General features: G+C 38.9%; 1 protein-coding gene across 3 annotated transcripts in view; it reads right to left on the bottom strand.

Annotated features, from left to right (window-relative positions):
* Positions 1–5,641, bottom strand: part of LOC111965370 (5-hydroxytryptamine receptor 4-like) — a 196,773-nt gene extending 191,132 nt beyond the window's left edge. For all 3 annotated transcript variants that reach the window (XR_011480064.1, XM_023989524.2, XM_023989523.2), the window contains exon 1: positions 5,393–5,641. The gene's annotated coding sequence lies outside the window, so the exon portion shown is untranslated. The remainder of the gene's footprint in view (positions 1–5,392) is intronic.
* Between the last annotated feature and the right edge of the window lie 1,085 nt (positions 5,642–6,726).

Raw genomic sequence — 6,726 nt, 5'->3', positions numbered from 1 at the left:
TGATATGCATTTTGATATGCTAAATAAAGACAATTGCTGATGCATATTTGAGTTTTGAGGACATTCTCAATAATTTGACAAATATTAAATCCATATCATTCAAACTGGAGAAACAAAGAAATGAGAAGCTGTTCAGAAAATACCTCAAAGAAGTTAACGCTAAAGTGAGCAGCTAATTTGACATATGTTTTATTTACCTTAATAACTTGAATCAAGACTGTTAGCTGGCTAACTTGGCCGGTAGCCAGTAGGATTATGTAGCTAGGCTTGATAGAGGGGGAGGGGTTAAAAGCTAACTTGTAATGTTACAAATAGGTTACAAATAACGAAAATTGCCTTCCCTTCAGGATTTTTTTATTTTATCCCCTATCAGGTCTCAAGGTGACCGCTAACATTTTAAAATGTTTAGATGTATTTTGTATTACTGGTTAATAATAAGCTAACTAGCTAGCTAGGTAACTAACTAGCAACTTGGCTAGCTACTGTTGACTAACCCCATTCCGTACAAATTTGTGCAACCACAACATTCAAACGAGGCTACAAAGAAAACTAATGGGACTGTAGCGACTGTGTTGGCATCAAAATCTGGGGTGTGAACTACGTTTCTATTCAAGCGTTGATTGACATGGTAATGGCCCGATAGTATTGGAGAAAAGTTGAAAAAAACTGACCACTCTGACACTGTACGTTAAATTGTGACGTGTCATGATGTAACGTACAGCACACACAATGCAACTCATTCTGTGTCGTACAGCCTCTCACCTCCAGGTGTAGCGCTTCTCTCGCAGATTAAAAACAAGAAAGGGACAGGGTAAGTGGGGGATACCTAGTCAATTATACAACTGAATGTATGCATTTTTTGCGTCATCACTGCAAGCCAACATGACTCTCAAAAGCCGCGACAGCTGCTGTTTACTTCTGAAGATAATTTTAGCGCCGCTCTAAAAAACGGATTCAAATTCGACACAAACCTTCAAATAGTTATGTTATGACACATTATATAAACTCTTTATAGTGTTCTATTTACATTTTWGAGGTGATAAATTGGACAAATCGGGTGGAGAAAAAAAACGTTTCCCCACACAGCTTATCTCCCCTTTTCCCTATCACGCGGTACCGTAGGTTTCGCTTCCCCATCCGTCATTTTTAAAAAGACCCGACAGAGCGCATTGCCTTCTTCAATCATGCAGAGACGGGCAGCATGAAGGTCATCACTGATTTTGCTGGAAAGGGGAGAAATTGTGCTTTACAATAGTATTCATATTACAGTTGACCTGGAAGTATTATGTTGTTTGGGCACTAGAATAAGGTAAATTGTACGTTACAGCGCAATGTACAAAAGTGCATTAGCTAACTATAGCTAGTTCCAGCCAGTAAGTTTTGGTTATGAGTAATGACAATATTTTCTTGCAATATTGATACAATTTTGATTCATGATTTATGCATTGACAGTTTGGAGAGGATCACAGACCAACACTCTACCACCACGTTTGGTTTTGACTGTGAGAGACCGCCACTGATGACCCAATCAGCACCCATCACATCGTCAATGATAACAAACAGGGCAGGCAGGGGTATTCATTTTCTGATAAATAAGTACAATATTTTCCCGCAACGATTGGCCTACATTTGCATCTTTCCAGAAAACATGTGTTGTGATTGGAGCTCTGGATTTGCTATGCTGCATTTTTAAAAACAGAAATAACAGAGCTTTGGAAATAGCAACTTGGATTAAATATGACGATGTTTGCCTTTCCGTACCTTGTATAGCCTATTACTGTGTATGGTGCAAATGTATGTTCATGCGAAGAAGCACAATGATTTTCAGCACCTGAACAGATAAAATGATTTGGGTGCTGGACATTTCATGAGTCGGATTTAGCCCATTTTCGATCAGACGAGGATGAAACATTCAAATGTCTATGATTCACATATCATGTAAGAATATCTATTGAAATTATGCATTTTTTGAGAARTACGGATACATAAATGATCAGGTAATGACTACAGATATGATACATTTCTGAAAATATGAATGAGTATAAAGTCTTACCATTTCCGGAGTTAGAATATTCTACAAGTATGTAAGCGAGTGCACACGCATCAGGTGCATGTTTTAAACGTATCTCAAGATATTTACCTGGACTCATACGACAGCTGAGAGACTTCGGAGGTCCGGATTGGATGCATGTAGAAACTAAGGACATTCGTATCTGGAGCATGTCTACTCCTTATATTAAATAAAATGTCAGATATCTGGAAATAAATAAATAAATATTGACAATTTTCACCCAGTGTTACTTAACGTCCTTGTTGCAAACAGAATGTATGATTCGGAGTGTATTTAACACAGGCATACTTCATTTAACKTTGTTATACAGGCCAGTAATGTGTAATGAATGTGATATTGTTGATCTTCTGTATTTTCAAGTATTGTGGTGGCAGCATCATGTTATGGGTATGCTTGTCACCGGCAGGATCAAAAGAAAAGGATCAAAAGAAACAAAATATCAAAATAAATATGAAAGGAGCAAAACCCAGGTAAAAGGTTCAAGGAAAACCTGCCATAGTCTTCTGCAAACCTAACCCTGGGATAGAGTTGTAGTCTTCAGCGAGACAATKACAAATGTTGTTATGCCATAGACAAACCAAAATGGCTATCCAAGAGGTGTTGAGTGTTCCTGAATGGTTTTGTCTCAGTCTGGACTTAAATCTACTTAAAAAATCAATGACAAGGTTTGACTTGCTGTCCATCAATGGTTCCCAACCAAACTGGCTGAGCTTGAGCAATTTTTACCAAAATATSTTGCCCTAAATGTTGTGCAAAGTTAGTAGAATCTTATTCAAAATGATTCACAGCTGTAATGGATACCAAAGGTGCTTCATCCAAGTATTATTTTTGCGCGACCCAACCAAATTCACATAGAAGTTATAAATCTGTCATTCTCATCGAAAGCAAGTCTAAGAAGCGGTAGATCTGTTCTATGTGCACTATTTCTATGCTTCTCGTTCTTAAGTTCCATTTTTGCATCTTTTTCTTTTGGTTTTGTACACCAGCTTCAAACGGCTGAAAATACAATATATGCAATAAATGCATTCACAGCGGTTTAGATGGTAGAATGATTCTTTACTCTATAATTGATTGTTTTCTCACATAAACTAGAATTTTAGCAACCAGGAAATGGCAGAGTGATTTCTGCATAGTGCACCTTTAAATGTTGAATACTTTGTCTTTCACTTTGAAAATATGGAGTAGGTTAGGTAGATCGGTGGGTAAAAAAAAATCGAACGTAATCCTTTTTTAGATTTCATTTTAAGGCCGCAAAATGTGAAAACTGTGAAAGGGGTGTGTAGACTTAGATTAAATATGCATCCAAATAGATAGTGTGACCTTGTGGTGTGAACAAGTGACTTTGTGAATGTGTTTGTTGTACTCAGTCAATTGTTAGAATTTTGAAAACATGAGTAGTTTTCATGATCTGTTTAGATTTCTGTGCTTAGAGTTATGAAAATATACTTCATATATATATATACACTGCTCAAAAAAATAAAGGGAACACTTAAACAACACAATGTAACTCCAAGTCAATCACACTTCTGTGAAATCAAACTGTCCACTTAGGAAGCAACACTGTATATGACATAAATTTCACATGCTGTTGTGCAAATGGAATAGACAAAAGGTGGAAATTATAGGCAATTAGCAAGACACCCCAATAAAGGAGTGATTCTGCAGGTGGTGACCACAGACCACTTCTCAGTTCCTATGCTTCCTGCTGATGTTTTGGTCACTTTTGAATGCTGGCGGTGCTCTCACTCTAGTGGTAGCATGAGACGGAGTCTACAACCCACACAAGTGGCTGAGGTAGTGCAGCTCATCCAGGATGGCACATCAATGCGAGCTGTGGCAAAAGGTTTGCTGTGTCTGTCAGCGTAGTGTCCAGAGCATGGAGGCGCTACCAGGAGACAGGCCAGTACATCAGGAGACGTGGAGGAGGCCGTAGGAGGGCAACAACCCAGCAGCAGGAACGCTACCTCCGCCTTTGAGCAGGAGGAGCACTGCCAGAGCCCTGCAAAATGACCTCCAGCAGGCCACAAATGTGCATGTGTCAGCATATGGTCTCACAAGGGTCTGAGGATCTCATCTCGGTACCTAATGGCAGTCAGGCTACCTCTGGCGAGCACATGGAGGGCTGTGCGGCCCCACAAAGAAATGCCACCCCACACCATGACTGACCCACCGCCAAACCGGTCATGCTGGAGGATGTTGCAGGCAGCAGAACGTTCTCCACGGCGTCTCCAGACTCTGTCACGTCTGTCACATGTGCTCAGTTACATTGTGTTGTTTAAGTGTTCCCTTTATTTTTTGAGCAGTGTATATACATATATACTACATACTACAAATATACTACATACATGTGACAATTGCACCAAAGTGATTGAAAAAAACTGTAACACCATCTTTTACTGCATTACATTTTTTGATTCTACAAAATGTTTTGCTGTTTTCAAATGAAACAAAATACATTGCTCCTGTTGAAGCTTTTGGAATTGATTTGTATATTAAAAGRAGGTTTGATTATATTGTAATCAGGATTTTATTAGAGACAGGTGAGGTAAGGCACGGCTGGAGTGCCTTTGATCAAGATGCATTGGTTAACCGTGATTGCTCCATCAAATAGCCTGTACGACTAGCGTACATAATGTGCCAGTGTACATTTGTCAGTGTAAATGTCAGATGTAACTTCAATGCAGTGTTCATATGCATAAATAGACAACCACACATCATACCAATTGGTCATTACATAGTACTGTAGGCAAAATGTGGACAAATGTGTGTAGTTATTTTGATATTAACTTTCACACTTTGAAACAATGTGAAATGTGACTATTCTAATGATTGATTTTAAGTCGGCTAGCTATGGGCATGCAGTGCTGTTGTAGTCTTTTTTAATGTAGATAGTTTCCAATATTCCTAGTATACATTTGGACTGGGGTTGTAATAACTATGATACAAGTGACGGTCTAATGTAAACAACAATCCATAATCCATTGATATTTTTTTTGGTATGCACTAACACATTGTGTCAGTGCTGGAGGCCATCTCCAATATACAGTAGTTGGCACAACACGTGTAGGAAGAACTGGGGCAACAGCACAGCATGATTCCCAAACAAAGTGGACTTACAACTACTTTTCATCATTAGTGTAAAAGTTCGGGACAACAGCACATATAGTGGCTGTCGGTGTCCTGTCCTCCCTCCTACGATTAACTTCCWTAATAATAATATATATAAGTGTCAATTATAAACACTTTATACAATACAAATAAAACGAATTCCACATAAGGGCTCAATTACGATGTACAATAATAATCATTCAGCACACTTACCATTTCCTTGTGGAGACGCTGGGTCCCAAAACCATTTTACGACTCTATATCCCCCTTGAGAAAAATCACATTTTCGACTTGTATCAAAACACAGTGATGAAGTGAACTGTTTTTTTTGTGAGTGCAATTTATGAGCTGTTCCCGGCGGACATTCACAAAGCGAAATCGTTTTCCATGTATGCTGAGCGCAGTCGGAAGTATGAGCGCAAATGTAAAAGGCTGGACGGAATCATACGCRTGGGTCACCACCGCGCGCTGTTCTGTGATTGAAGTGCTTGGAAAGCACACCCTCGGTATTCCCAGCAAATTGTACCTTCAAGTCCCTCCTCTTTCGCTTGGTGCCTATTTCGTGAGCGTGGTAAAATAAGCTCCGTTTAAAATCGGTTGCAATTATCCTCTTTCATTGTCGCTTCAAAATTGTTTGATACATGTAGGCTTGGTGGTAAGTGAAATTCATTGTGAATTGAATTGCTTGAACATGTGGACTTGCAAGACAGATTCCACGAGTGTAAATTGCTATGTTATGCCATTTTTTTCTGATAATTCGTTATCTAGTATTTTTTCTGTTAAAATATCTTACCATATAGTCTATTACAAATCACTGTGATATGGACTGTTGGCAAAGAAACCCTTATGTAAAATTTGACAAGATGTATTCTCAAAATAGAAGAGCTCTGGGCAAAATATTATTAGGGGTTTGCAGCCAAGCTGTGAAACCACATTTACATTTTACATTTAAGTCATTTAGCAGACGCTCTTATCCAGAGCRACTTACAAAATTGGAAAGTTCATACATATTCATCCTGGTCCCCCCGTGGGGAATGAACCCACAACCCTGGCGTTGCAAGCGCCATGCTCTACCAACTGAGCCACACGGCCTATTGTTATTCTTATATTATTATGGTCAAATAACTCCAGTTTAGATTGATCACATTTTTTCTACTTTGGCACAAAGAAACTAGAGGCCATGAGTAAATTGGTCAAAAAGAATGGCAGAAATTGGCCTATAGGTGGCGCTGTTATATGAGGGTTTAAGTCTCACTTAAACCSTCATATCCGCCACCCCGTTTGACCTAGAGTATGTAGGTGCCTTTCCTCATGCTGAACAAAATTATTTTAAGGACCCATAAGGTCTGTCAGGATAGTATTTAGTACTTTATTAGGATTTCCATTAGCTGTTTCTGAAGCAGCAGCTACTCTTCCTGGGGTCCACACAAAACACAACACATTACATAATACAGAACTTCAAAAGACAAGAACAGCTCAAGGACTGCACAACACAATTTATAGGAGGAGGATAGAATTTCCTCAATCTTGGAAATGTTGGTAAACCT

The sequence above is a fragment of the Salvelinus sp. IW2-2015 genome, linkage group LG6.1 (genome assembly GCF_002910315.2).
Source record: "Salvelinus sp. IW2-2015 linkage group LG6.1, ASM291031v2, whole genome shotgun sequence".
NCBI lineage: Eukaryota > Metazoa > Chordata > Actinopteri > Salmoniformes > Salmonidae > Salvelinus > Salvelinus sp. IW2-2015.
The sequence above is the reverse complement of the archived record's forward strand: the minus strand, read 5'-3'. Positions and strand labels throughout refer to the sequence as shown.